The following is a 20,432-nucleotide window of genomic DNA, read 5'->3' as shown; positions in this document are numbered from 1 at the left end:
TGCTGTGATATATGTTCGCTCGCTCGAACAGGCAACAGGCTATGAATGGGACGTGTTATTCTGTTGCGCGCTGCTTGTTAGTTTTTTGCTTCTCATCATGATCAACGTTGCGGTATGATACAGACACCCTCACCCTATAGGTGCAGTCCTAGAGGACTCCGTCAGGACTGGACCAGTCACTCTTTACACGTTTATTCCATGAAGATTCGGGATGGAATTTCAGAGATGTTTTTTTCTGCCGCGTTCGGGAGTCGATTCTTGGCATTAATAAAGGCGTTCTAAATCCCTTCAAACAGGTAGGCTACTTTTTTTACCCTTATTTTTAATTCATTTTTTATTTTTATTTAACTAGGCAAGTCAGTTAAGTAACACATTCTTATTTTACAACGATGGCCAGCCCCCGGCCAAACCCTCCCCTAACCCGGACAACGCTGGGGCCAATTGTGCTCCGCCCTATGGGACTCACGATCACAGCCAGTTGTGATACAGCCCGGGATCGAACTAGGGTCTGTAGTGACCACCTCTAGCACTGAGATGCAGTGCCTTAGACTGCTATGCCACTCGGGAGCCCCTAAGCATATATCTCTCAGAGGAAGCACTAAAGTGTTCCGGTTGATTATTGCTGCATTGCTGCTAACATGTTTTGATAAGCCTACTCTACGCTTGTGTGTGTCAAGGGTGGGAGGGGTGGGAGGGGCGGGGGAAGGGAGGGGTGGGAGGGGGTGTAGCCAGTCGGGTCAGTGTCTGGTTGTAAATGCCTTCCGGAAGCCTGTGGTTGAGCGGTAGGTTCTGCTCCTTAACCCCTCCACGTTGACCCTGCTATGATACTGACCTCAATTGCAGTTCTTGCTTTATTCACTCATCTGTAGCTGGATAACAACGTAAAGTCGGGCTTTAATAATAACTAATAATATAGGTCACTTTGTATTTCTCATTGAGCAACATTCATTTGGGATGCCCTGTTTTTAACAGGTCATCTTGTCATGAGGTGAAGAGGCTTCAGTGAACCCAATGACCACAACCTGAAACCTCTTCATCCCCGTGCCTTTAGCTCAGCAGGCTAACCCTGAAACCTATTCATTCTCGTGCCTTTAGCTCAGCAGGCTAACCCTGAAACCTATTCATTCTCGTGCCTTTAGCTCAGCAGGCTAACCCTGAAACATCTTCATCCCCGTGCCTTTAGCTCAGCAGGCTAACCCTGAAACCTCTTCATCCTCGTGCCTTTAGCTCAGCAGGCTAACCCTGAAACCTCTTCATTCTCGTGCCTTTAGCTCAGCAGGCTAACCCTGAAACCTCTTCATTCTCGTGCCTTTGGCTCAGCAGGCGAACCCTGAAACCTCTTCATTCTCGTGCCTTTAGCTCAGCAGGCTAACCCTGAAACCTCTTCATTCTCGTGCCTTTAGCTCAGCAGGCTAACCCTGAAACCTCTACATTCTCGTGCCTTTAGCTCAGCAGGCTAACCCTGAAACCTCTTCATCCCCGTGCCTTTAGCTCAACAGGCTAACCCTGAAACCTCTTCATCCCCATGCCTTTAGCTCAGCAGGCTAACCCTGACACCTCTTCATTCTTGTGCCTTTAGCTCAGCAGGCTAACCCTGAAACCTCTTCATTCTCGTGCCTTTAGCTCAGCAGGCTAACCCTGAAACCTCTTCATTCTCGTGCCTTTAGCTCAGCAGGCTAACCTTGAAACCTCTTCATTCTCGTGCCTTTCAGCTCAGCAGGCTAACCCTGAAACCTCTTCATTCTCGTGCCTTTCAGCTCAGCAGGCTAACCCTGAAACCTCTTCATCCCCGTGCCTATAGCTCAGCAGGCTAACCCTGAAACCTCTTCATTCTCGTGCCTTTAGCTCAGCAGGCTAACCCTGAAACCTCTTCATTCTCGTGCCTTTAGCTCAGCAGGCTAACCCTGAAACCTCTTCATTCTCGTGCCTTTCAGCTCAGCAGGCTAACCCTGAAACATCTTCATCCCCGTGCCTTTAGCTCAGCAGGCTAACCCTGAAACCTCTTCATTCTCGTGCCTTTAGCTCAGCAGGCTAACCCTGAAACCTCTTCATTCCCGTGCCTTTAGCTCAGCAGGCTAACCCTGAAACCTCTTCATTCTCGTGCCTTTAGCTCAGCAGGCTAACCCTGAAACCTCTTCATTCTCGTGCCTTTAGCTCAGCAGGCTAACCCTGAAACCTCTTCATTCCCGTGCCTTTAGCTCAGCAGGCTAACCCTGAAACCTCTTCATTCTCGTGCCTTTCAGCTCAGCAGGCTAACCCTGAAACATCTTCATCCCCGTGCCTTTAGCTCAGCAGGCTAACCCTGAAACCTCTTCATTCTCGTGCCTTTAGCTCAGCAGGCTAACCCTGAAACCTCTTCATTCCTGTGCCTTTAGCTCAGCAGGCTAACCCTGAAACCTCTTCATCCCCGTGCCTCTATCTCAGCAGGCTAACCCTGAAACCTCTTCATCCCCGTGCCTCTATCTCTAACCCTGAAATGAGCTGAAATAAAAGATCCCAGAAATGTTCCATCCGCACAAAAAGCTTATTTCTAACATGTTTGTTTACATCCCTGTTAGTGAGCATTTCTCCTTTGCCAAGATAATCCATCCACCTGACAGGTGTGACATATCATGATCATTACACAGGTGCACCTTGTGCTGGGGGGGCAATAAAAGGCCACTCTAAAATGCGTAGTTTTGTCACACAACATAATGCCACAGATGACTCAGGTTTTGAGGGAACGTGCATTTGGCATGTTGATTGCAGGAATGTCCACCAGAACTGTTGCCAGAGAATTTAATGGTAATTTCTCTACCATAAGCCACCTCGAATTTTGTTTTAGAGAATTTGGCAGTATGTCCAACCAGCCTCACAACCGGGCGAGCGGTTTGCTGATGTCAACATTTTGAGCCGAGTGCCCCATGGTGGTGGTGGGGTTATGGTATGGACAGGCATAGGCTACGGACAAGGAACACAATTGCATTTTATCGATGTCAATGTTTATGCACAGAAATACTGAAACAATATCCCGAGGTTCTTCATCCATCACCACATGTTTCATAGTAATGCACAGCCCCATGTTGCAATGATCTGTACACAATTCCTGGAAGCTGAAAATGGCCCAGTTCTTCGATGGCCTCCATACTCACCAGACATGTCATCCATTGAGCATGTTCGGGATGCTCTGAAACCTCTTCCATTCCCCGTCCAGCAATTTAACACAGCCATTGAAGAGGAGTGGGACAACATTCCACAGGCCACAATCACCAGCCTGAACAACTCTATGTGAAGGAGATTCTCGTGCCATGATACTGGCTGGGTCTCAGATCCACACCAGATACTGGCTGGGTCTCCGATCCACACCAGATACTGGCTGGGTCTCTGATCCACACCAGATACTGGCTGGGTCTCTGATCAGCACCAGATACACTGGGTCTCTGATCCACACCTGATACCTCTGGGTCTCTGATCCACACCAGATACTGGCTGGGTCTCCGATCCACACCAGATACTGGCTGGGTCTCTGATCCACACCAGATACTGGCTGGGTCTCTGATCAACACCAGATACTGGCTGGGTCTCTGATCAACACCAGATACTGGCTGGGTCTCCGATCCACACCAGATACTGGCTGGGTCTCTGATCCACACCAGATACTGGCTGGGTCTCTGATCCACACCAGATACTGGCTGGGTCTCTGATCAACACCAGATACTGACTGGGTCTCTGATCCACACCAGATACTGGCTGGGTCTCTGATCAACACCAGATACTGACTGGGTCTCCGATCCACACCAGATACTGACTGGGTCTCTGATCCACACCAGATACTGGCTGGGTCTCCGATCCACACCAGATACTGACTTGGCTGGGTCTCCGATCCACACCAGATACTGACTTGGCTGGGTCTCCGATCCACACCAGATACTGACTTGGCTGGGTCTCCGATCCACACCAGATACTGACTTGGCTGGGTCTCCGATCCACACCAGATACTGACTTGGCTGGGTCTCCGATCCACACCAGATACTGACTTGGCTGGGTCTCCGATCCACACCAGATACTGACTTGGCTGGGTCTCTGATCCACACCAGATACTGACTGGGTCTCTGATCCACACCAGATACTGACTGGGTCTCTGATCCACAGATACTGGCTGGGTCATCCACACCAGATACTGACTGGGTCTCTGATCCACACCAGATACTGACTGGGTCTCTGATCCACACCAGATACTGGCTGGGTCTATCCACACCAGATACTGACTGGTTCTTGATCCACACAGAACATGAGTCTCTGATCCACAGATACTGACTAGGTCTTTCCACACCAGATACTGACTGGGTCTCTGATCCACACCAGATACTGACTGAGTCTCTGATCCACACCAGATACTGACTGGGTCTCTGATCCACACCAGATACTGACTGGGTCTCTGATCCACACCAGATACTGACTGGGTCTCTGATCCACACCAGATACTGACTAGGTCTCTGATCCACACCAGATACTGAGGGAAGGGAAGAGGAGAGAGCAATGGGTGGGGATGAGGAAGAGGAGAGAGCAATGGAGGGGGATGAGGAAGAGGAGAGAGCAACGGGGGGGGTGAGGAAGTGGAAGAGCAACGGGTGGGATGAGGAAGAGGAGAGAGCAACATGAGGAAGAGGAGAGAGCAACAGGGAGATGAGGAAGAGGAGAGAGCAACGGGGAGATGAGGAAGAAGAGAGAGCAACGGGGAGATGAGGAAGAGGAGAGCAATGGGTGGGATGAGGAAGAGGAGAGAGCAACGGGTGGGATGAGGAAGAGAAGAGAGCAACGGGTGGGATGAGGAAGAGGAGAGAGCAATGGGTGGGATGAGGAAGAGGAGAGAGCAACAGGGAGATGAGGAAGAGGAGAGCAATGGGATGAGGAAGAAGAGAGAGCAACGGGGAGATGAGGAAGAGGAGAGCAACGGGTGGGATGAGGAAGAGGAGAGAGCAACGGGTGGGATGAGGAAGAGGAGAGAGCAACGGGTGGGATGAGGAAGAGGAGAGAGCAACGGGTGGGATGAGGAAGAGGAGAGAGCAACGGGTGGGATGAGGAAGAGGAGAGAGCAACAGGGAGATGAGGACGAGGAGAGGGTAATGGGGGGGATGAGGAAGAGGAGAGGACAACGGGGAGATGAAGAGGAGAGAGCAACGGGGAGATGAAGAAGAGAGAGGAACTGGGAGATGAGGAAGAGGAGAGAGCAACGGGGAGATGAAGAAGAGAGGAACGGGGAGATGAGGAAGAGAGAGGAACGGGGAGATGAGGACGAGGAGAGAGCAACGGGGAGATGAAGAAGAGAGAGCAACGGGGAGATGAGGAAGAGGAGAGAGGAAGAGGAGAGATGAAGAAGAGAGAGGAACGGGGAGATGAGGAAGAAGAGAGCAACGGGGAGATGAAGAAGAGAGAGGAACGGGGAGATGAAGAAGAGAGCAAAGGGGAGATGAGGAAGAGGAGAGAGCAACGGGGAGATGAGGAAGAGGAGAGAGCAACAGGGAGATGAAGAAGAGAGAGCAACGGGGAGATGAGGAAGAGGAGAGAGGAAGAGGAGAGATGAAGAAGAGAGAGGAACGGGGAGATGAGGAAGAAGAGAGCAACGGGGAGATGAAGAAGAGAGAGGAACGGGGAGATGAAGAAGAGAGCAAAGGGGAGATGAGGAAGAGGAGAGAGCAACGGGGAGATGAGGAAGAGGAGAGAGGAACGTAGAGATGAGGAAGAGGAGAGAGGAAGCGGAGAGATGAAGAAGAGAGAGCAACGGGGATATGAGGAAGAGGAGAGAGGAACGGGGAGATGAGGAAGAGAGAGGAACGGGGAGATGAGGACGAGGAGAGAGCAACGGGGAGATGAAGAAGAGAGAGGAACGGGGAGATGAAGAAGAGAGCAAAGGGGAGATGAGGAAGAGGAGAGAGCAACGGGGAGATGAGGAAGAGGAGAGAGGAACGTAGAGATGAGGAAGAGGAGAGAGGAAGCGGAGAGATGAAGAAGAGAGAGCAACGGGGATATGAGGAAGAGGAGAGAGGAACGTAGAGATGAGGAAGAGGAGAGAGCAACAGGGAGATGAAGAAGAGAGAGGAACGGGGAGATGAGGAAGAGGAGATGAGGAAGAGGAGAGATGAAGAAGAGAGAGGAACGGGGAGATGAGGAAGAAGAGAGCAACGGGGAGATGAAGAAGAGAGAGGAACGTAGAGATGAGGAAGAGAGAGGAACGTAGAGATGAGGAAGAGGAGAGAGGAAGAGGAGAGATGAAGAAGAGAGAGGAACGGGGAGATGAGGAAGAAGAGAGAGCAACGGGGAGATGAGGAAGAGGAGATGAGGAAGAGGAGAGATGAAGAAGAGAGAGGAACGGGGAGATGAGGAAGAAGAGAGCAACGGGGATATGAAGAAGAGGAAGAGGAGAGATGAAGAAGAGAGAGGAACGGGGAGATGAGGAAGAGGAGAGAGCAACGGGGAGATGAGGAAGAGGAGAGAGGAAGAGGAGAGATGAAGAAGAGAGAGGAACGGGGAGATGAGGAAGAGGAGAGAGCAACGGGGAGATGAGGAAGAGGAGAGAGCAACGGGGAGATGAGGAAGAGGAGAGAGGAAGAGGAGAGATGAAGAAGAGAGAGGAACGGGGAGATGAGGAAGAGGAGAGATGAAGAGGAGAGATGAAGAAGAGAGAGGAACGGGGAGATGAGGAAGAGAGAGGAACGGGGAGATGAGGAAGAAGAGAGCAATGGGGAGATGAAGAAGAGAGAGCAACGGGGAGATGAGGAAGAGGAGAGAGGAAGAGGAGAGATGAAGAAGAGAGAGGAACGGGGAGATGAGGAAGAGGAGAGAGGAAGAGGAGAGATGAAGAAGAGAGAGGAACGGGGAGATGAGGAAGAGAGAGGAACAGGGAGATGAGGAAGAGGAGAGATGAAGAAGAGAGAGGAAATGGAGATGAGGAAGAGAGAGGAACAGGGAGATGAAGAAGACAGAGGAACGGGGAGATGAAGAAGAGAGAGGAACGGGGAGATGAGGAAGAGGAGAGAGGAAGAGGAGAGATGAAGAAGAGAGAGGAACGGGGAGATGAGGAAGAAGAGAGCAACGGGGAGATGAAGAAGAGAGAGGAACGGGGAGATGAGGAAGAGAGAGGAACGGGGAGATGAGGACGAGGAGAGAGCAACGGGGAGATGAAGAAGAGAGAGGAACGGGGAGATGAAGAAGAGAGCAAAGGGGAGATGAGGAAGAGGAGAGAGCAACGGGGAGATGAGGAAGAGGAGAGAGGAACGTAGAGATGAGGAAGAGGAGAGAGGAAGAGAGATGAAGAAGAGAGAGCAACGGGGATATGAGGAAGAGGAGAGAGGAACGGAGATGAGGAAGAGGAGAGAGCAACAGGGAGATGAAGAAGAGAGAGGAACGGGGAGATGAGGAAGAGGAGATGAGGAAGAGGAGAGATGAAGAAGAGAGAGGAACGGGGAGATGAGGAAGAAGAGAGCAACGGGAGATGAAGAAGAGAGAGGAACGAGAGATGAGGAAGAGAGAGGAACGGAGATGAGGAAGAGGAGAGAGGAAGAGGAGAGATGAAGAAGAGAGAGGAACGGGGAGATGAGGAAGAAGAGAGAGCAACGGGGAGATGAGGAAGAGGAGATGAGGAAGAGGAGAGATGAAGAAGAGAGAGGAACGGGGAGATGAGGAAGAAGAGAGCAACGGGGATATGAAGAAGACAGAGGAACGGGGAGATGAGGAAGAAGAGAGAGCAACGGGGAGATGAGGAAGAAGAGAGAGCAACGGGGAGATGAGGAAGAGGAGAGAGGAAGAGGAGAGATGAAGAAGAGAGAGGAACGGGGAGATGAGGAAGAGGAGAGATGAAGAGGAGAGATGAAGAAGAGAGAGGAACGGGGAGATGAGGAAGAGGAGAGATGAAGAGGAGAGATGAAGAAGAGAGAGGAACGGGGAGATGAGGAAGAGGAGAGATGAAGAGGAGAGATGAGGAAGAGAGAGGAACGGGGAGATGAGGAAGAGGAGAGATGAAGAGGAGAGATGAAGAAGAGAGAGGAACGGGGAGATGAGGAAGAGAGAGGAACGGGGAGATCAGGAAGAAGAGAGCAACGGGGAGATGAGGAACGGGGAGATGAGGAAGAAGAGAGCAATGGGGAGATGAAGAAGAGAGAGCAACGGGGAGATGAGGAAGAGGAGAGAGGAAGAGGAGAGATGAAGAAGAGAGAGGAACGGGGAGATGAGGAAGAGGAGAGATGAAGAAGAGAGAGGAACGGGGAGATGAGGAAGAGAGAGGAACAGGGAGATGAGGAAGAGGAGAGATGAAGAAGAGAGAGGAAATGGAGATGAGGAAGAGAGAGGAACAGGGAGATGAAGAAGACAGAGGAACGGGGAGATGAAGAAGAGAGAGGAACGGGGAGATGAGGAAGAGGAGATGAGGAAGAGGAGAGAGCAACGGGGAGATGAAGAAGAGGAGAGGAACAGGGAGATGAAGAAGAGAGAGGAACGGGGAGATGAAGAAGAGGTGAGAGGAACGGGGAGATGAGGAAGAGAGAGGAACAGGGAGATGAAGAAGAGAGAGGACCAGGGAGATGAAGAAGAGGTGAGAGGAACAGGGAGATGAAGAAGAGGAGAGGTTCTAAAGAGTCACGTAGGATCAGGGTTGCACATTTTGTGGAATATTCAGAAGTGGAAACTTTCCGTGGGAAATAATGGGAATATATGCAAATGTAATATTAATACCATTTACAAGGAGATGTTTTTTGCATAGGATATATTTACCATATCATATGGAGACAGAAACATAAACCTTTTACTGTATCATAAGTAGACATAATTTCAAATTATTAAATCCTTCCAATAGAAATAAAAAATAACAATTTAGTTAGGAATTGAACTTTAATGAAATGAGTTGACTCTTCACATGGGATGATTTCACTAAACAACAAAAGAAAAGAGAATATTGAAGAATCCCCAATGATCCATCGCATCTTCCAAAAATAAACGTTTTAAACATACATCTGTAAAACTTGCCCTCATCCAGGCCAATGTGGCGAGACACGGTAATGATGACATCATAGGCCTTGTTGATCTCTGCACCAGACAGGATGCTCTTGCCAGCAGACTTTGGGGTCCAACATGTACGCTGCGGCGTGTATGGGCTTCAGGCAGAAGTCTTCACACTTTTTTTTGCTGCATTTCAGAACTGCAGTTTCCTCTGCTTTGAGAAACAGCGAAGTGGGCAGGGCAGTGCGGATTTCTTCTCTTACATCTGCAAGCAGAGTCTGAACATCAGACAGGATGGCTTTGTCTCCCTCAATCCGTCCAATGGCTACTGCTATAGGTTTCAGGCTGCTCACCACTCTTGCCCAAAATACATCATCCAGGAGGATCCTCTTGATGGGGCTGTCCATATTGGCAGACTGTAGTGAGAAGTGATAAGGCCATTTCTTGGAGAGACTCCTTCCCCTCCAGGAGACTGTCAAACATGATGACAACACCACCCCAACGGGTATTGCTGAACAGCTTCAATGTGGTGCTCTTATTCTTCTCACATTGCTTGACGAGGTAGATTGCTGACCCCTTCACCATTTCTTTGGTTATCTTGTAGAGTGGAGCCATTGTTTTCAGTGACATGATGTCCTTGTGGAGCAGATTCAATGCATGAGCAGCACAGCCACTTTAGACCAAGCAGCCTTCCTGTTTGCAGCATTGTCTGTCACTAGTACCTTCTGTGGTCCAAGGAAATTGATGACTGCATTCAGCTCATCTGCAATGTAGAGACCGGTGTGTCTGTTGTCCCTTGTCTGTGCTCTTGTAGAATGCTGGTTGAGGTGTGGAGATGATGTAGTTAATTATTCCTTGCCCACGAACATTTGACCACCTATCAGAGATGATTGCAATACAGTCTGCTTTCTCCGTGATTTGCTTGACCTTCACTTGAACTCTGAACTCTGCATCCAGCAAATGAGTAGATAAAGCATGTCTGGTTGGAGGGGTGTATGCTGGGCGAAGAACATTCAGAAATCTCTTCCAATACACATTGCCTGTGAGCATCAAAGGTGAACCAGTTGCATACACAACTCGAGCAAGACATTCATCAGCATTTCTCTGACTACATTTCCTCAATTGAGTCAAAACAAACTGTCTGATTCCGGAAGGACCATGAGCTGTTGGTATCGATAAGGTGTCTGATTCCAGGAGGACCATGAGCTGTTGCTATCGATAAGGTGTCTGATTCCAGGAGGACCATGAGCTGTTGCTATCGATAAGGTGTCTGATTCCAGGAGGACCATGAGTTGTTGCTATCGATAAGGTGTCTGATTCCAGGAGGACCATGAGCTGTTGCTATCGATAAGGTGTCTGATTCCAGGAGGACCATGAGCGGTTGCTATCGATAAGGTGTCTGATTCCAGGAGGACCATGAGCTGTTGCTATCGATAAGGTGTCTGATTCCAGGAGGACCATGAGCTGTTGCTATCGATAAGGTGTCTGATTCCAGGAGGATGAAACATGTATGGAAACAGGTGAATTAACACTCCTCAGTTAGCAGGCTCAATCAAGCAAAAACTAACTAGCAGAAATTGTTAATTATTTAAACACGCTTTGCTGTAGGCTACTATTTACTCATTAACAAAAATCATATATGTCTTGTAAAATATATTCACCCCACCCAGTATTGTAATCAAAACTTACCAAAAAGCATGTAGCCCTTGGCTCAGACAGTGTGGTAGTGTAGACTCATTAGCATCTCATTAGTGTGCCAGATCTTGATAATCAGCTGTACATGTGATGAAAGAATGCACTGTGCACTGTGCACTGTGCATTCAACCAAAATATATAATAATGATATAATAATATATGCCATTTAGCAGACGCTTTTATCCAAAGCGACTTACAGTCATGTGTGCATACATTCTAAGTATGGGTGGTCCCGGGAATCGAACCCACTACCCTGGCGTTACAAGCGCCATCCTCTACCAACTGAGGTACACAAGACCTAGAGTTGCCTTATGTGTATCCCACTAAAAGGTTGGATGAATTTAAGCAAAATTCCCCAAATTCCAGGGCCTAACTTCCCAGAGAAAAATTCAGGAAATTTACAGGAAAGTTTCCGAACCTTTGCAACCCTACTTAGGATCGACCTCTCTCCGTCTGTTACTAATTAGTCACTTAGGATCGACCTCTCTCTGTCTGTTACTAATTAGTCACTTAGGATCGACCTCTCTCTGTCTGTTACTAATTAGTCACTTAGGATCGACCTCTCTCTGTCTGTTACTAATTAGTCACTTAGGATTGACCTCTCTCTGTCTGTTACTAATTAATCACTTAGGATCGACCTCTCTCTGTCTGTTACTAATTAGTCACTTAGGATCGACCTCTCTCTGTCTGTTACTAATTAGTCACTTAGGATCAACCTCTCTCTGTCTGTTACTAATTAGTCACTTAGGATCGACCTCTCTCTGTCTGTTACTAATTAATCACTTAGGATCGACCTCTCTCTGTCTGTTACTAATTAATCACTTAGGATCAACCTCTCTCTGTCTGTTACTAATTAGTCACTTAGGATCGACCTCTCTCTGTCTGTTAGAAATGAACTTTATGTCCTGAACACAAATCCAATACAACACATCACTGAGTACCACTCTTCATATTTTCATGCATGGTGGTGGCTGCATCATGTTATGGGTATACATTTAATTGGCAAAAACTACGTAATTTTTGTTTGTTTTTGGGATAAATAGAAACGGAATAGAGCTAAGCAGAGACAACATCCTAGAGTAAAACAAGGTTCTGACTGTTTTCAACATTCACTGGGAGACAAATTCACCTTTCAGCAGGACAATAACCTTACCAAGACGACATTGAATGTTCCTGAGTGGCCTAGTTACAATTTTAACTTAAATCGTCTTGAAAATCTATGGCAAGACTAGAAAATGGCTGATGATCAGCAACCAACTTAACAGAGCTTGAATCATTTTTAAAAAATCATGTGCAAATATTGTACAATCCAGGTGTGCAAAGTTCTTAGAGAGACTCCTCTCTCTCTCTCTCTCTGTCTCTCTGCCCCCCCCAAGAGATAACAGGTGGAAATACAACAACTCTATTGCAACGTATCAACAGAGGATTCAGTGAACTTTGAACTGTTTGGACCGTTGATTCAGCTAAAGTTGAACGATTCTAAGCTGTGATGTGAAGACAGAATAAATTTGACCAGTTTTCTGAAAGACAACCAGTTTGCTGCTCTATCCCTCTATCTCCCTCTCTATCTGTCTCCCTCTCTCTCTCTCTCCCTCTCCCTCTCGCTGTCCCTCTATCTCTCTCTCTCTCTCTCTCTCTCTCCGCCTCTCTCTCGCTCTCCACCTCTCTCTCTATCTCTCTCTCCCTCTATCCCTATCTCTATCTCGCTCTCCCTCTATCCCTCTCTCTATCTCGTTCTCCCTCTATCCCTCTCTCTATCTCGCTCTCACTCTATCTCTCTATCTCTCCACCTCTCTCTCTCCCTCTCTCTCTCAATCTCTATCCCTCTCTTCCTCTATCCCTCCTGTTAAAGATAGATGAAGGCTTACCAACCAGACTCCTGGAACGGAATACAACTAAATAACACACATACCTTCCATACTTTCTTAAGTCAAATATAATACCTCATGACTCCTGTTGAGGAGAGAGAGAGAGAGAATAGAGAGAGAGATAATAGAGAGATAGATAATAGAGAGAGGGGGGAGAGAGGATGGGGAAAGGGTTAGAAGATATGCCCGTAGAAACTCTAAACGGGAGAAGATATGTCCGTAGAAACTCTAAACGGGAGAAGATATGCCCGTAGAAACTTGAAACGGGAGAAGATATGCCCGTAGAAACTTGAAACGGGAGAAGATATGTCCGTAGAAACTCTAAACGGGAGAAGATATGCCCGTAGAAACTTGAAACGGGAGAAGATATGCCCGTAGAAACTTGAAACGGGAGAAGATATGTCCGTAGAAACTCTAAACGGGAGAAGATATGCCCGTAGAAACTTGAAACGGGAGAAGATATGCCCGTAGAAACTTGAAACGGGAGAAGATATGTCCGTAGAAACTCTAAACGGGAGAAGATATGCCCGTAGAAACTTGAAACGGGAGAAGATATGCCCGTAGAAACTTGAAACGGGCGAAGATAGGCCCGTAGAAACTCTAAACAGGAGAAGATATGCCCGTAGAAACTTGAAACGGGAGAAGATATGTCCGTAGAAACTCTAAACGGGAGAAGATATGCCCGTAGAAACTTGAAACGGGAGAAGATATGCCCGTAGAAACTTGAAACGGGAGGAGAGAGGTTAAGTCCGTAGAAACTTCAAAATCAAATCGATACAAATCGAATTGTATTGGTCACATACACGTGTTTAGCAGATGTTATTGTGAATTACAGTAGAATAGAACTGGCTGGACCGACTCAAACAGTATATCTCGAGAGATCCATGTTTCCGTGAAACAGAGTATGTTACAATACCTGATGTCTCTCTGGAAGGGGATCCTCGCCCTGAGCTCGTACACTTTATTATCCAGAGACTGAACATTAGCGAGTAATATGCTCGGAAGCGGTGGGTGGTGTGTGCGCCTGCTGAGTCGGACTAGAAGTCCACTTTGAGTACCTCTTCTCTGCCGGCGATGTTTTGGGTCAGCCTCTGGAATCAGTTAAATTGCCCTGGGAGTTACGAACAATGTAGTGCTGGTGAGTTACCGACACTCGGATATCCAAAAGTTATTCCCGGCTGTATGTACAGTGGGGGAAATAAGTATTTAGTCAGCCACCAATTGTGCAAGTTCTCCCACTTAAAAAGATGAGAGAGGCCTGTAATTTTCATCATAGGTACACTTCAACTATGACAGACAAAATGTGAAAAAAATCCAGAAAATCACATTGTATGATTTTTAATGAATTTATTTGCAAATTATGGTGGAAAATAAGTATTTGGTCAATAACAAAAGTTTATCTCAATACTTTGTTATATACCCTTTGTTGGCGTTTTCTGTAAGTCTTCACAAGGTTTTCACACAGAGAACATGCACAATTGGTGGCTGACTAAATACTTTTTTTGCCCCACTGCATTAACACAAAAACATTTCTGAACGAATAATGTAAGAAATAACGCATAAAAAACAAAAATACTGCAAAGTTGCCTCGGGACTAGAAGCTCGGCTGCCCCCCCCCGCCTCTATCGCCGCAATTTTTTAAACAGGAAAATTAAAAGGATTTACAGTTTTAATCATTCAAGTTATCCTTGAAATCCTGCGAAGCGGGTTTCATTCAAAATAATTTTCTAAAATCCGTCCCCTCTCCCTCCCTCCTGCCCGGGTGTGACATACTGTTGTGTTAAAACATAACGGAGGTTACAGTGTGTTCAGTAATGGGCTGCATACCAAAAAGCACCCTAATTCCCTATATAGTGCACTACATTTGACCAGAGCCATCCCAAATGGCACCCCATTCCCTATATAGTGCACTACATTTGACCAGAGCCATCCCAAATGGCACCCCATTCCCTATATAGTGCACTACATTTGACCAGAGCCATCCCAAATGGCACCCCATTCCCTATATAGTGCACTACTTTTGACCAGCGCCATCCCAAATGGCACCCCATTCCCTATATAGTGCACTACTTTAGACCTTGGGACACAGATGGCGTGTTCATAATGGACCCTCTGTGTGTTCTAAGGTCAGTTCATGTCTGCTTGAGGACTCGAACTGAATTCTCCCACTGCTTAATGTTCGCTACGTACTTCAGTCTGAGACTCTGCTGGCGTTGAAGTCCTTCGCGCTGACGTCCAAAATAAGGGGCGTTGTACAAAACAAAGTCATCTGCGATTGGATCATCTCTAACCAATCAGAGTATCAAAGCCAATGACACATTTTCTGAACGCTGCTTTACCCGCGTGTGTTCTGCCTCTGGCTCCACCCCATCGGTTTCTGGGACCAATCAGAACGGTTAGAATGTGTTTGCGTTCTAGAATTCGTTGAGGAGGTACTTAGATCTAGACTCGTTGGGCGTGTGTCATTCCTCAAAGCCTGCAAGGTTTACTCCTCAACACTCCTCCTATATATATACCCCATTTTCTCCCGAATTGTGGTATCCAATTGTGTAGTTAAGACTTTGTCTCATTGCGGCAACTCCCCAGCGGGCTCAAGAGGGGCGAAGATCGGGATATGGGTCCTCTGAAACATGCTCCGCCAAGCCGCTCTGCTTCTTATCCACACTGCTCGCTAACCCGGAAGTCAGCTGAACCAATTTTGTCGAGGGCAACACCCGACCGACGAGCCCAGTCCGCTTGCAGGTGCCTGGCCCGTCTCAACGAGTCGCTCGTCCCCGAAGTCGCACCGGTACTATAACTATAGCAAATATGTCTGCTTCAGTGAAGTGTGTCTGTACGGATTGTAAATATAATAGAAATTTGAATAGTTTGCTTTGTCCATCCAAGGATTGTATCTGGTCTGCTGAAGTTGTTATGGAAATGGCTCGATTTACCACATTCAGCATCACTCAAGGGAAATATAGTATTCTTTCGAACCAAGATATCTACATGTATTTCAGGATGTTGTGTATCCATGGAAATAATCAGAATTCATGTAAACATTACAGTTTTGAAAACATAGCTTGTCCAGAACTAGTGGTCTATTGGCACAATTTACCCATTACACAATTTACCCGTTACCCGTGGGACAGGGTAGGTTAAACCGTGGGACAGGGTGGATTAAACTGTGGGACAGGGTGGATTAAACTGTGGGACAGGGTGGATTCAACTGTGGGGCAGGATGGATTAAACTGTGGGACAGGATGGATTAAACTGTGGGACAGGGTGGATTATACCGTGGCACAGGGTGGATTAAACTGTGGGACAGGGTGAATTAAACTGTGGGACAGGGTGGATTAAACCGTGGCACAGGGTGGATTAAACTGTGGGACAGGGTGAATTAAACTGTGGGACAGGGTGGATTAAACCGTGGCACAGGGTGGATTAAACTGTGGGACAGGGTGGATTAAACTGTGGGACAGGGTGAATTAAACCGTGGGACAGGGTGGATTAAACTGTGGGACAGGGTGGATTAAACTGTGGGACAGGGTGGATTAAACTGTGGGACAGGGTGAATTAAACCGTGGGACAGGGTGGATTAAACTGTGGGACAGGGTGGATTAAACTGTGGGACAGGGTGGATTAAACTGTGGGACAGGGTGGATTAAACTGTGGGACAGGGTGGATTAAACTGTGGGACATGGTGGATTAAACTGTGGGACAGGGTGGATTAAACTGTGGGACAGGATGGATTAAACTGTGGGACAGGGTGGATTAAACTGTGGGACAGGGTGGATTAAACTGTGGGACAGGGTGGATTAAACTGTGGGACAGGATGGATTAAACTGTGGGACAGGGTGGATTAAACTGTGGGACAGGGTGGATTAAACCGTGGGACAGGGTGGATTAAACTGTGGGACAGGGTGGATTAAACCATGGGACAGGGTGGATTAAACCGTGGGACAGGGTGGATCAAACCGTGGGAAAAGGTAAATTGACCCGTGGGACGGTGTAGGTTAAGTTGTGGGACAGGGTGAATTGAGTCAAGGGACAGGTTAAGTTAACCCGTGGGACAGGTTGAGTTAAGCCGTGGGACAGGTTGAGTTAACCCGGGGGACAGGTTGAGTTAACCCGTGGGACAGGTTGAGTTAAGCCGTGGGACAGGTTGAGTTAAGCCATGGGACAGGTTAGGTTAAGCCGTGTGACAGGTTGAGTTAAGCCGTGGGACAGGTTAGGTTGACCCGTGGGACAGGTTGAGTTAAGCCATGGGACAGGTTGAGTTAAGCCATGTGACAGGTTGAGTTAAGCCGTGGGACAGGTTAGGTTGACCCATGGGACAGGTTAGGTTGACCAGTGGGACAGGTTGAGTTAAGCCGTGGGACAGATTGAGTTAAGCCATGTGCCAGGTTGAGTTAACCCGTGGGACAGGTTGAGTTGACCCGTGGGACAGGTTGAGTTAACCCGGGGGACAGGTTGAGTTAACCCGTGGGACAGGTTGAGTTAAGCCGTGGGACAGGTTGAGTTAAGCCATGGGACAGGTTAGGTTAAGCCGTGTGACAGGTTGAGTTAAGCCGTGGGACAGGTTAGGTTGACCCGTGGGACAGGTTGAGTTAAGCCATGGGACAGGTTGAGTTAAGCCATGTGACAGGTTGAGTTAAGCCGTGGGACAGGTTAGGTTGACCCATGGGACAGGTTAGGTTGACCCGTGGGACAGGTTGAGTTAAGCCGTGGGACAGATTGAGTTAAGCCATGTGCCAGGTTGAGTTAACCCGTGGGACAGGTTGAGTTGACCCGTGGGACAGGTTGAGTTAAGCCGTGGGACAGGTTGAGTTAACCCGTGGGACAGGTTGAGTTAAGCCGTGGGACAGGTTGAGTTAAGCCGTGGGACAGGTTGAGTTGACCCGTGGGACAGGTTGAGTTAACCCGTGGGACAGATTAGGGTAAGCCGCCTATAAACGTCTGTACTGAATTCAATTTTACCACTACTTTTAAAACCATGTCTATCTTTATTTTCCAAACACATTTCAACACAATCACAAATCTAACAAACTTTAACCAGTCCCTGTTGTTACCTCATATCCCTGCGATAATGCATTACTCCCTGGGAAGAAAACACTTCAATTTGCTCAACTTTCCCCATTGTCTCAACTTGCCCCATTGTCTCAACTGTCTCAACTTGCCCCATTGTCTCAACTTACCCCATTGTCTCAACTTGCCCCATTGTCTCAACTTACCCCATTGTCTCAACTTACCCCATTGTCTCAACTTACCCCATTGTCTCAACCTACCCCATTGTCTCAACTTGCCCCATTGTCTCAACTTACCCCAAGGCAAACATTTGGACTTTATTAGCCCACATAGCTACAAGGATGTACTTCCAGGCTAGCTTTAGTACCTCCTATTGCAGCTTATAGAGACCCCAACTGATGTATATGTGATCCAGGCATTATGAACCTCTCACACAATACATTCATTTGGTACAAAATCCACTTTTTTTTGGCCCTAACTTGTTTATCACTTGTTTTACCATGTGGTTTCGTCCTTCACAGACGCCATGAAATGATGACCACTTCCTAAATATTTTGGCCACGTGATTCATTTGGTGTATGGTTTCCTAGAAACAAAGGTGGCTCAATTTACCTCGTCACCTCAGAGACCAATTGATTGGGCCAGAGCGACACTAGTGATCTGAGGTGTGACCAATCAGACGATAGAGATATGTCTTCTACAGAAAATGTAGATTGAGGTATGTCTTCTACAGAGAATGTAGATTGAGGTATGTATTCTACAGCGAATGTAGATTGAGGTATGTCTTCTACAGAGAATGTAGATTGAGGTATGTCTTCTACAGAGAATGTAGATCGAGGTATGTCTTCTACAGAGAATGTAGATTGAGGTATGTATTCTACAGCGAATGTAGATTGAGGTATGTCTTCTACAGAGAATGTAGATTGAGGTATGTCTTCTACAGAGAATGTAGATTGAGGTATGTCTTCTACAGAGAATGTAGATCGAGGTATGTCTTCTACAGAGAATGTAGATTGAGGTATGTCTTCTACAGAGAATGTAGATTGAGGTATGTCTTCTACAGAGAATGTAGGTCAAGGCATGTCTTCTACAGAGAATGTAGGTCAAGGCATGTCTTCTACAGAGAATGTAGATTGAGGTATGTCTTCTACAGATAATGTAGATTGAGGTATGTCTTCTACAGAGAATGTAGATTGAGGTATGTCTTCTACAGAGAATGTAGATTGAGGTATGTCTTCCACAGAGAATGTAGATCGAGGTATGTCTTCTACAGAGAATGTAGGTCAGGTTTCCAATCTCTCCAATAACATACTATGGTAAAGTCAAACCCGCCTGCAGTCTGGAAGGTGTAGTTTTATTGTTGACAATAGACAGAATAGGGCGTTGCGCAAATTCTAGAAATGCACAATGTCTTTTTGTTGTGTTGCAACACATGTTCCCATGCTGTGGTTGTGGGTATTGCCTGGGCAGGGTTCGGCTAGATGCAGCACACTGTCTTGTGTTTTAGCACATGTTCTTGTGATGCGGTTAGATGCAGCACGTTGTCTTGTGTTTTATGCAAAGCATACCGTGTCCTGATTGCGGTCGTGAACTTGACCCCGTCAGTCGGTCGGTTCGTTCGGTTCAGTCGAGACATCTGGATCTGAGTCGCTCATCCCCGCAAGACCCCCAACCACTCCCCCCAACCCTCACCACCCCGCCAGCGCCTCAGGGGTGAGGCGTTATTGGCTGCCCAGTGGGACCAACCGACGAACCAACCACTGATACGAGATGCCGACTATCTATTGGCTGCATTGTTGCCATGCTGGGGTTGGCGGCTGCCTTCCTTCGCCTCACTCCACACATTCGCTCAGTTCTCCCGCCCGCCCGCCCGTCCATCGACTGTCTCTTCTGCTCTGTCTGTCTCCCAAGTTCTTAGTATCCCGTCCTGATCCCATCACAGTGTTGTTTCCCTTCATTGTGCAGTAGGAGTTTAGTTTAATCAGAGAGGTGGTGGCTGGCACCAGCCGGGAGAAGGAGGAGGAGGAGGAGGAGGAGGAGGAGGAGGAGGACGGATCTCTGCTCTGCTCTGCTGCACTCAGGCAGAAATATGTAGGTCATGTTGTGAAGCAAACACCTAGGGGAGAGAGATAGAGACTACAGTTGGATAAAGCAACAGCAGTCTGCAGGAGAGAGAGAGAGAGAGAGAGAGAGAGAGAGAGAGACTACAGTTGGATAAAGCAACAGCAGTCTCCAGGAGAGAGAGAGAGAGAGAGAGAGAGAGAGAGAGAGAGAGAGAGAGAGAGAGAGAGAGAGAGAGAGAGAGAGAGAGAGAGAGAGAGAGAGAGAGAGAGAGAGAGAGAGAGAGAGAGAGAGAGAGAGAGAGAGAGAGAGAGAGAGAGAGAGAGAGAGAGAGAGAGAGAGAGAGAGAGAGAGAGAGAGAGAGAGAGAGAGAGAGAGAGACAGAGAGAGAGAGAGAGAGAGAGGGAGAGAGACTGACTGACTGCAGAATGTTCACAGCCATGGTGTAGGACTGGGAGTCTGACTCGAAGCACAGAGAATGTGCTGCCTGCTCATTTTCTCCAGACAACACACCATTCCAATGCTTTTAAATCCATGACAGAGTGCACACTTCGGGATAAGGGTAGAGAACTGGGACTCATCCTCAGTCTTGGAAGGTGGTTGGTTCTTGTTGTAGAGAATACTATCACCAGCATGGACCACATTTCCTCAAAACCGATTTTTAAAAAAGGGTGAAAAGAACCCCTTTTGGAAACCTTTTAATTATTTTTAGAGAGAGAGGTAATATTCTAGAACACACGGTAGAATACAGTAGAGGTAATATTCTAGAACACACAGTAGAATACAGTATAGGTAATATTCTAGAACACACAGTAGAATACAGTATAGGTA

General features: G+C 47.4%; 1 protein-coding gene across 1 annotated transcript in view; it reads left to right on the top strand.

Moving 5' to 3' along the window:
- ccdc120a (coiled-coil domain containing 120a) overlaps positions 1–20,432 on the top strand; it is a 150,097-nt gene that overhangs the window by 690 nt on the left and 128,975 nt on the right. The window contains exon 1 of the mRNA XM_052484337.1: positions 1–296. This exon is cut by the window's left edge and continues 690 nt beyond it. The gene's annotated coding sequence lies outside the window, so the exon portion shown is untranslated. The remainder of the gene's footprint in view (positions 297–20,432) is intronic.

Source organism: Oncorhynchus keta, chromosome 28, assembly GCF_023373465.1.
Source record: "Oncorhynchus keta strain PuntledgeMale-10-30-2019 chromosome 28, Oket_V2, whole genome shotgun sequence".
Classification (NCBI taxonomy): domain Eukaryota; kingdom Metazoa; phylum Chordata; class Actinopteri; order Salmoniformes; family Salmonidae; genus Oncorhynchus; species Oncorhynchus keta.
Note: the sequence above shows the minus strand (reverse complement) of the source record. Positions and strands in the feature narration are given on the sequence as shown.